The sequence below is a fragment of the Narcine bancroftii genome, unplaced genomic scaffold (assembly GCF_036971445.1).
Source record: "Narcine bancroftii isolate sNarBan1 unplaced genomic scaffold, sNarBan1.hap1 Scaffold_121, whole genome shotgun sequence".
NCBI classification, from domain to species: Eukaryota; Metazoa; Chordata; class Chondrichthyes; order Torpediniformes; family Narcinidae; genus Narcine; species Narcine bancroftii.
The window spans coordinates 565,872-576,760 of NW_027211856.1; the positions used below are offsets into that span (position 1 = coordinate 565,872).

The window sequence follows — 10,889 nt, forward strand, 5'->3', positions numbered from 1 at the left end:
TGCCGTTGGACAGACATCTTGTATCTTGATTCATTCTATACCGTTGATATTAAATTTAAAAATGGTTTGGTCTTTTAAAGCTTGAACTCAAAAGGCTCGTCCAGATAGACAACACAGAAACAGGCCCTTCGGCCCCACTCTCCTGCTGGCTGTGCTGTTGTAATCAGTCCATATTCCTCTCCACCTTTTCATTCTTAGCTCCCATCGAGCTCATGTTGCCTTGTCAATCTCACGGTCTGTGGGAAGAAGCTATTTCCCTCCCTGGCTTCTCTGCTTTTATTCCTCCATATCGCCTTCCTGATGGCAGGGGGACAAAGATGCTCTTTGCTGGATACCTGGGAGTCTATTTACAGAGCTCATCCCTGCAAAAAATTCAGGGGTCCCTTGCCTTGAGGTTCCACCCATGTTGCCTCTCCCTCAGCACTCTCTCGTCAAAACACAACTGCACCTTCCTTCCCCTCCTCTCCCAGGTCTCAGTATCCCCCTGACAATTCCAGTCAGCTGCCGTGTCTGCACCCTGCCCCATCTGCTATCGAATGCCCTGCATCCTCCTTCCCCGTTGGTTTCCTCCTGTTATCAGGCATCAGAATGGACCCCACCCTGTTGAAACTACCCATATTCTCACTGATCTCTCTGCACCACTGCCCTCCATCCAGGGGTCTTGGTTGTCTTGTGGTGATGGTGGAGAACAAAGTACCAACTCAAGGAGATGGGGAGCAGTAAGGAGACCCCCAGTTCCAGGAGACATGGAGAACCACAGAGATGCCCAACTCTATCAATCCGGTAGAACCTGGTCATCAGGTGCAAGGAGCTCTCGGGTACTGCTGCACGTGAGGCAGGTGTGGCCCATCCCCACACCTCCACCCTGTCAATTCCCAAAACACATTTCCTATTCATGTGGGGGTCCAAAATGTATAGAGTCTGGAGGACCATGTACGTCGTCAATCAATGGGGGCATAACCCTAACCAGCATGGCTATTGTGTTTGGCTGTGCTTGGAAACAAAGTGCAAGGGCACCAAAAGCCGCTATGTGCTGAAGTTCTACCTGGCTCAGGTGTTGCGAAAGATTGGTCTGGCCCTGATGCCACACAATGTCCTAGTCAGCAGGACTTTGCCCCATCACCTTCATGGGAATGGTTGCATAGACAAACACTATTGACCACAGGGCCATCAGGCAGTGGTCAGCATGGAATTCCTGCTGACACAGAGACTAGGACTTGATGAGATACTGCGGGGTGGTACCCTGAGCAGAGCATCGAGAGACAGACATCCAGAACTGCTGGAAGACCAGAAACTCAGTGAAAGATGCCCTTTGGTCTGCCTGAAACCCAGATAAGAGAAGCAAACACTAGAAGCCCAAAGCAAAGGGAGGAAGGTTTAGGGGCAATATCAGGGGTACTTGTCTTTACACAGAGTTGTGGGTGCCGGGAATGCCTTGCCAGGAGTGGTGATGAAGGCTGAAATATTAGCGGCATTTAAGGGCTTCTTGGACACATGAATGAAGGAAACATAGAAGAGGAGCAGGAGTAGGTCATTCAACCCTTCGAGCCTGCTCCGCCATTCAACGAGATCATGGCTGATCTTAAAGTTCAGTACCCCGTCCCCGCCTTCTCTCCGTAACCTTTAATATCCTTATACTGAAGAAATAGATCTAATTCCCTCTTAAATATATTTAATGAACCTGCCTCTACTGCCCTCTGTGGCAATGAATTCCACAGATTCACCACCCTCTGGGTAAAGAAATTCCTCCTCATCTCGGTCCTAAATGGTTTGCTTATTATCCTCAAACCATGGCCCTGGGTTCTGGATTTTCCCACCATTGGAAACATCCCATCTCCATCCATTCTGTCCAGCCCTGCCAGAATTTTATATGTCTCTATGAGATTCCCTCTCAATCTTCTAAACTCCAGTGAGAACAATCCCAATTTGCGCAATCTTCCCTCATAAGTCATTCCTGCCATTCCAGGTATCAGCCTGGTGAATCCCCTCTGCACTCCCTCCATTGCAAGAATGGAGGGTTATGAAGGAGGAAGGGTCTAGTTTTTATTTTGCTTGGAATTGATAGGTCAGCGCAACATCGAGGTCCGAAGGGCATAACTGTTCGATGTTAACCTGTTGGTCTTTTAGCACATGGAGATGTGGGTGAGGGAACGCTGCCCACCGGCCTATTCCAGGTTGCTGAGAGATGCATTGAGGCTTGGCGCAGCCAACACGAGGGCGCTGTGGGAAAGGACTCTAATCCTCTGGGTCTTAAGGGGCAGAGACTAAGGGGAACCCCTTCAACCACAGAGTGCAGGGAGTAACCACAAGGTGTCAAAGTGGTGGAATGATGCTAAACAGAGAACGTGTGCAGTGAAGGGAAGAAAGGCATGCAACACGAGGATGAGAAAAGACATGGAACAGTTGTCCTCTTGGTCAATAATTTTAGAATAAAGTTAATTTTGGGGTGAAAAAGAGAAAAGCCCGAACTCAGTCAACTTTGTTTCATGAGATACATTCTCCAATCCAGGAAAGCTCCTCTGTACCCGTTCAAATTTAACCCGAGGAAACTGTATTCATGGTGGAAACCTCTGCAAACACACAACGGGATCTACGCACAGAGAGACAAATGATACACGTGCAGTCCCTCCCAAAAAAGAAATAAATTCTGTTGAATCAATCGCAGAGTCATGGAGTCTTTGTCTGAGCCGGTCATCCATCATTCTCCATTCTCACTGCTCGCAGGATGAATCTGTTTCTGGGCCTGGTGCTACTGGCTCCGATATTCCTCGACCTCTTTCCTGATGAGAAGAGCTGCCAAATGCTGTGGGCAGGTGGAAGGGATCCTCGACGACATTGACAATAAACCTGGTTTATCCCATTGATATTTGGGGTGGGTGGGTTGTGGGGAGAGAGACCCCATGATCCTATCTGCCACTCGTGGTCCTGCCGATAATTTTAAAAAAATATTTATATACTTAAATCCACAACAAATTCACACAATTAATAATAATGCTCATCTAATGTGTGGCATCTATAAAAGAAAGAATAAAGAAACCACCTCCCACCTTCATCCCCAATATCCTAACCTCTCCCCTTCTCGCCTCAACAGAAGTGTCTGTTACTTTAAAGTTTCATTGAATAAACGGAGGCCTTCAGGTGAAAGGGATGTCAGGGTTTCATGTAAATATCCACACCCACCCTTGGTAAATATGGGCTCCATATTCTTCTGACATATCGAGTTGGAGTGGCCTGTTAACCGAGACACGAGTCACTACACTAGAGAGCCGACAAACACGCTGACAGCGCAGACCCCGTTGGGGCCAATGCCCTTCATCCCAGGGGATGACCCACATCTTGGGAATCAATGAGCAACGGGAGGATCGCCTTCCAACCGGAGGCTGGAGCTGCCTGTTCAAGCAACTTATCTTCCACTTCCACTTCTTGGGTGCATGTCATTCTTTCCAGACTTCGCGGGAGCGCGCCTGCTACAGTGGTGACCTCAGCAGGACCCAGCCCTTCAATTGGATGTGAAGATCACGGTCCAGGCGGCGCTTCAGATGGTTTGGTTGAAGCTGTCAACGTTCTGGATGTCGCAGCCACACGTGGGGTTCAAACAGGCCAAGGACCAGTTCCACCTCCAAGAGATCACCGCTGATGACATCCATTACTCCTCCATGATGTTCTTGCTCATCAGGACATGGCAGCAAGGCTCATCGACTTCCGACATCAGCCTCCCGAGCAAGGCAAATAGGATGCCCTCAAGGAGCTCTTTACCCGCACCTTCAGGCCACGCCTTTATCCTCCACCTCATTCTGTTCCTGCTCTCACTGTCGCATGGCCCAGACAGTCATCCCAACATGACTCCCTTCATGCTATTTCTTTTCAGCTCTCACCAAACGCCCTGGACCCACTTTTCAGGAACTCTTCCCTCTTCCTCCCTATGTCATTGGTATCTCCATGTACCACAACCTCTGGCCCACTTTAGGATGTCTTGGACACCAGCAGCAACACCCCAGATACTGGCACCAGGGAGGCACCACCTGGAAAAGGTCCAGGGTCCTAGTCCAACAGTCCTTTTCCTGAGAATCCAGGCAGCATTGAAATATCAATGGTTGCTCAAAGCAAAATCCTCATTGCGGTGCCCACCAACAAGTTGAGGCACAAAGGTTTGTGGGTCTTTTGGGTTACTGGTGCCAACATATTCCCCATCTCACCCTGCCCTTCCATCTACTGTACAATGTTGCCCAGAAAAAAAAAACTCTACGCTTCATTGATGACCTGAACAACAAATGGCTTCTTTAATGGCAAAACACGCTGTTGAACACCACTGCCACTGACCACAAGTATCCCCAACCCCTCAAAACTGGAAGACACTTTGAATGACTTGTCTCTGCCATGAAGACAATGGCCAAGTGGAGCGTCAAGCAAAAGAGGCAAGGTCGCCGAGTCCCACACAGCTTCTTGTTCAATTCCCTCCTGGAAGCTGCCTCCCGCGACTCCCCATCTGAGTGTCAGATGCTCGCCTGCTCACCACAGAGAACCAGATGGCAGCAGAGACAGTCACACTCCAGCCACACCTCCCCAACATGTGATGGGTTAAATCTGCGGATGCCACTCACAGCGGACCGAAGAAGTGGTACATGGCAGACCGCACAGAGGCCGGGATCGAAGGGCTGAGCCACTTGCAAGAACAAATCATGTCCTGCCCGAAAGTGACAGCCTCCCACCTGAATGACCCCGAGAAGAGCTTGGCACCATGGCCTGGGGAAAACCGTTCAACACCCTCGATGCTGGACAGCAGAGAAAAAGCTTGGTTTACTGACGGCTCCGGCTGGTGGAGGTGCGAAAAACAGTGGTGTAAGGTGGGAGCGCTCCAGCCCACCACAGATAAAGTACTGACACAAGAGGGTGAGGTGGAGGGGAGAGCCAACTGTCCAAGCTGGCAGCTGTGGCACTGATCCGAAAAGGGACAACCAGGCGGGCCCAGGAGCCTCTTTTCCGATCAGTGCCACAGGATTTCTGGGCTGTGCCAAACAGCACGTCAGTGTGGATGGGTCGGCGTCAGGAGACAGGGAGGCAGATCCATGGCTGCCTGCTCTGAGGACAACAGCACTGGCAGATCTTCTGAGAGGTGGAACAACAAAAGAATAGTCAGGGTCCACCACGTGGATGGACACACCTCCAGGAAAACCGCTGAAGCTGACGCGATGCCACTGTGGACTGAGCTGCTCAAATATGCTCTGCCACTTTTTTCCCCAAGCAGAGAGACCCCGGAGCCTTGGCAGCATTGGTGCATCATAAATGTGGGCATATGGGGGCACTATGATGGACAGAGGATCTGGGGGTCTCATGATGTTGCAAGAACTGTGATGGCCAAATGCCCTATTTGTCAGCAATTAAAACCAAGGGCCGCATTCGCTGGGGTTCGGGAGCTGGCCAAGTCTGATAAATTGACCATATCAGGCCTCTCCCCTGCCAAAATAAAAAGTGATATGTTCTCACGATGGTCAGCACATACTCAGATGTCCTGCCAGCGGGCCGACCAAGCACCATTTTAGCGTGCTCCATATGTGGAATACCCTATCGGATAACGTCCGACCAGCAATGGGTGGTGATGCCAAGTATTTGGGGCCACCTGCATATCCCCTACCACCCACAGGCATCCAAGATCAATGAGTGAATGAATGACCTGTTCAAGGTATCATATGTGACAAGTTGATTGTCAAGTCTTCTATCCACGAGTGGTTGCAAGTGTATCGATTAATCCGGCGAGTTTGTGTCTGTGTGTGTCTTTTACTCCTCATGCGACTTCACTACATGTGTCAATAAAAGACAACTGTGTTCAAATTCGCCACCCTTGGGACCCCTCGAATCAGTTTCACACACATAATAATTGGTGCAGTGAGCAGGGTCCTTCGAGTTCCGACTGAACACAGCTGCAGTGGAGATGCTTTGGAATTGGGGCAGGAAATCGAGTGCAGGCAGGGAGAACAAGATCTGCGGGTGGACTGACGAGAGTGCAGGGTTCGGGAGCTTGGCAAGCATGCTGGCGGACCACGGCAAACTGGTAGACTGGTCCAAGCTCCTGGATCCACATCTTGAGAAAATAGGGTCACCACGTGTGGTCCCACTTCAAGAAGTCGGGGTTCCCAAAATCTAAGGGGAATCAGAGGGTGCCTTTTGGCTGCCAGTGTTTCTCCTGAGAAACCAATGTGAGATCATAGAAAGGAAAGATTTGCAGAGGGCCCAGGAAAATAAGGAGATAAAGGTGGTCCAGCAGTGCTGCTCTGCACTGCAGGAGCCAGCACAGACTCCCCCAACCTGAGCCACTGATGTCGAGATGAGAGGGACAGAGGAAGCCAACAGACATGCCAATCAAGGTCTGACTCCTCCCCCACACTCCCAGTGAGTGAGTTTGTACTGGCCATGGAGCGATTAGCCGAGGCCATTTGCCAGGATTCAGGCATTAAAGGTTTCAGAACAGGCCAAGAAGAGCATGAAATCAATTTATTTGCAGAAGTTGTTCTGATATATCTGACAGACCCAACACACTCATTGCCCACACTCAGGTGCTCCACCCTGGAGGACTATGGGGACATCTCTGGGTATAAGTTCTTTTGGGATATGTGCAAAATCATGTCACTTAGGAAGGGGGATTAGAGCCAATGTCAAGAAAATAGTCAACAAATGTGGCGGCAAAATGGGATCAAATATCTAGGAATTAGAATAGATAACAACGAGTAATTTAGACCAGCTGAATTATTCTCCCCTTGCTTGGGGAAATTGAGGAGGATTTAAATGGTTGGATGTCCCTGCCCATTACACTAGGGGTGTCACAGAGAGGGGAGGTGTCACAGAGGGGGGAGATGATGACACAGAGGGGGTGATGTTGTCACTGCATGGGGCAGCCATAGCTGAGTCGTGCCATGGCACAGCAACAAAAGAAAGATGTCTCTCCTGGAAGGGGATTCTGGCCCACGTGTCGGAGTAGGACGCTGTCTCATCCCAGGGACCCTCTGATCAACAGGGTTGTGTTTGGAAGCACCCTGCACCCATGGGTGAGATAAAGAGCCTGTTACATGCTCCCCTACTGGGACAGAGACTCCTCTGGCACCATCCTTTACCCAGTGTGGGCGGAGAGAATGGAGGCTACATTTAATCCCCTCTCCCCATCCTGAGTGCAGGGCACTTTATGAGGCAGCTGGAGGGGACTGGGGAGGGGAGAACAATGGCATGTGAGGGGATAAAGGGATGGGGTCTGTAGGACAGGAGGGGAGAACAAAGGAACGGGGTAGCACCACAGGCTAATGTCAAGGGAGATTGGATCAGAGATAGGGGACATAGGGTTGAGCTGGGGGGATGGGGTGCGAGGGGACGGAAAGCACTGGGGAAACCATGGGGGTGGTGTTGGGTGGGGGATGAGAGTGTGGTAGAGGATTCGGGGCAGGGGAGAGTGTGAGGTGTCTGAGGGAGAAGAGAAGTTGCGAGGGGGATGGAAGGCAGACCTTTCAACAGAAATGGGACAGAGCTCCCCCTCCACCTGGAATGGGATCTGTCCACTGAGAGACACGACCGCTCCTCCACCCGCCACGCCCCCACCCCCCACCCCCGTGGTTACAAGATCCCTTCCACCCTTGCATACACCCCCACACACCCCCAACCGGGATAGGATTCTTTCCCCCAGTGGACCTGGATCAAGGTGCTAGAAAGTGTTTCTGCTGCGGCAGACCCAACAGAGTTGAGCGGTGAAGCGTGGGGCTCTCTCCGCACCACCTGCTCCCTCAGGTGACGAGGTCTCGCTTGCATCAAGGAAGATCACGGTGTTGCTGAGCTTCTGGGAATGTGGAGGGCTTCTGCTAAACCCGTGGTAGGGTTCAGAGTGGTTCATCTCCCCGGGACGTGCTGAAGGTCAAGGATGACCCGATCCTCTCATGGAGGGAGGGTTGTAAATAAAGTGAACGGATGCGGAACTGGCCTCAGTCTGAGGAGAGTGATCAAAGAGGGACCTGGGGTGGCAATATTTCTACTGAGAGGCTGGAACGAACCACCAGAGGATCAATTCTGACATTTTGGAGACCCTTGGAAGGGAGGTAGAGGGAGGGGTAGAGACTAACTCGGACAACAAGGCTGGGCTGGGATAAATGACCTGTTGTGTACCCTCTGGGTGTGTAAATGCTGCTGCTTCTGCCCCAGAGGACATGGCAATAAGGCCACAACAGAGGTGGCCACACCGTGTCATGGACCCAACGTCCCCAAGGTGGTGTCCTGCACAGATGTTAAAATCATCGACAATGGATCTTTCGGTGTGGTGTACCAGGCAAGGCTGGTGGACTCCGGAGAGCTGATTGCCATCAAGAAGATCTTGCAAGACAAGAGATTCAAGGTGAGGGGGAGGAGCAGTTGTGTGGAAATGAAAAACCCTGATATTTAAATTTAGGGCCTACAGCACGTTCACAGGCCCTTGCGACACATGAGCCCGTTTCACACAATTACACCCAATTGACAAACAACACCCCAAACACATTTTTGAAGGGGGGTGGAAAGAGGAGCATCTGACAGAGACCAAAGTATCCATGGGGTTTGGAAACAGAGAAAGTCACACAAACCCACAACAGCAGCCCCCCTCCCCACACACAACCCCCCACCCCACACACACACACACACACTCACACACACACACACACACACACACACACACACACACACTCACATGGCAAATATCAAAGATTTTCTGCAAATTCATTGTTTAGTAGAAGCTGGGAAAACAATCATAAAAACTGAAATGATACTTCATTGAACCCCCTGACGAGTCCCCACTCCAGCGACACGAAAAGTCCCCCCCACTGACTCTCGAAAAGTCCCCCACTTCGGCCTCCCTTGGAGTTCCCCACATCTGACCTCTTGACAAATCTCCTCCCCGCCTCCCCCCTCAACTTGGACAAGTTGCCCCTCAGGGCCCTGACCCATCGCCCAGCCTTGCTGATGTTCTTCTCTCGCCATAGAACCGCAAACTGCAGATCGTGCGAAAGTTGGATCACACCATCATTGTCCCTCTTCTCAACTTCTCCTCTGTAGTCAAGGTACAGAATTTGCTTCACGAGTCAAATTGAGTTTTTCGAGGAGGTGTCAAAGGAGATAGATGAAGGTCAAGGTCTGTATGTGCTGCACGAGGATTTTAGTAAGGTGCTTGACAAGATCCCCACGGAGGCCTCATTCAGAATGTCTGGAGGCATGGGATCCATGGACCCTTGGCTGTGTGGATTCAGAATTGGCTTGTCTGCAGAAAACAGAGGGTAGTAGTAGATGGAACAATGACTAGTGGCGCTCTAAAGGGATCTGCTCTGGGACCCCTGCTCTTTGTGATTTTTATGAATGATGATGGGAGTGGAAGGGTGGGTACGTCAGGGGATCACACAGAGGTAGAGATGTTGTAGACAGTGTAGAAGGTTGTCATAGGTCATCCAGTTTGCAGAGAAGTGACAGATGGAGTTCAATCCTGTAAATCAGATGTACTTAAATAAGCAACTGGTCCAGGTTTATTTCCAGAGTCATTTTCAAGGGCACGAATAACAGTTATTCCAAAGAAGGTTGGAGCCCCATTAAAAGTAGCTTCATATAGACCAATATCTTCATTGAATGCGGATTACAAGAATGTGTGGGCAGAGCACTTGGTTAATGGCAGGATTATGAACAGTGTGCAGGACAGAGAAATATTTAGATCCTGCTCCATATATCACTCAAGGTTGCTGTGCAAATTGAGAGGGAGTTTAAGATGGTGTATTGTGTGCAGGCCTTCAGGAGTCAGGGGATTGAGTTCAAAAACCGAGAGGTATCGTTGCAGATGTATAAAGTTCTCGTCAGACCACACTTGGAATATTGTGTGCATTCCTGGGGCGAGAATACCAGAGGACGTCTAAATAAGGTGAGCTGAGGGAAATTTAGGCAAGACGTGAGGGGTACATTTTATTCACACAGAATGTAGTGGGTGGCTGGAATGCATTGTCGGGGTAGTAGCGGAGGCTTGTCCAAAAAAGGCATGAAAAGGATTTTAATATGGACAGGAATTCAAGAAAAATGGAGAGTACTGGTGTGAGGGAGGGGAGGGTTCAGGGGTAGGGGGGATGATGGGGGAAGTGTTGGGACCCTCCAAAGTCATTGTGTTCAGGCCTCAGAGACAGTATCTCTATCACTCGTATTTCTCTTCCCAGGAGAAGGAGCGATCTCAGAGACAAGACACGAGTCCAGAAGAACCTCGCATCCCAGCTGAACAGAGGACGGACAACATCATGATGGCCTGAACCCCTCCCCGTCGTATCCCTCTGGCCCTGCCAACCCCATTCCCTGCCTCTTCCATGTCCCTTCACCCACTTCCCCTCTTCTCCTCTACCCCTCCTCCATCCCAACCCCCTCCCGCTCATCTTCCCCTTCCCCTGCCCTCACACCTATGCCCTAACCTCAGCCCTCCACTCTTCACCTCCCTCTTCCCCTCCGCCCTTCCCTTCCCCTTTCCCCCTCCCCTTCCCCTCCCCCATCCCCTCCCCTAACCCTCCCCCTTCCCCTCCCTTTCTCCTCCTCCCCTTCCCCTCCCTCTTCCCTTTCCCCTTCCTACCCCTAACCTAGGGGAAGGAGGGGGAGGGGAAGGGGGTAGGAGAAAGGGGGTAGTGGAAGGGGGTAAGGGTAGGGGTTGTGGTAAGGGGCAGGGTAGGGGGTAGTGGTAGGGGGTGCGGGGATGGGGAAGGGGTAGGAGGTAGGGTTAGGGGAAGTGGGTAGGTTGTAAGGGATAGGGTAGGGATAGTGGTAGGGGGTGCGGGTATGGGGAAGGGGTAGGGTTAGGGGAAGGGGGTAGGTTGTAAGGGATAGGGTAGGGGGTAGTTGTAGGGGGTGTGGGTATGGGGAAGGTGTAGGAG

The 10,889-nt window shown here is 51.1% G+C and overlaps 1 long non-coding RNA gene across 1 annotated transcript; it reads left to right on the forward strand.

Moving 5' to 3' along the window:
* Positions 1–8,099: 8,099 nt before the first annotated feature.
* LOC138750349 (uncharacterized) lies at positions 8,100–10,688 on the forward strand. Its single transcript, XR_011349275.1, has 3 exons — positions 8,100–8,365; positions 8,985–9,062; positions 10,191–10,688. It is a non-coding gene; the product is annotated as an uncharacterized lncRNA (long non-coding RNA).
* Positions 10,689–10,889: the final 201 nt, after the last annotated feature.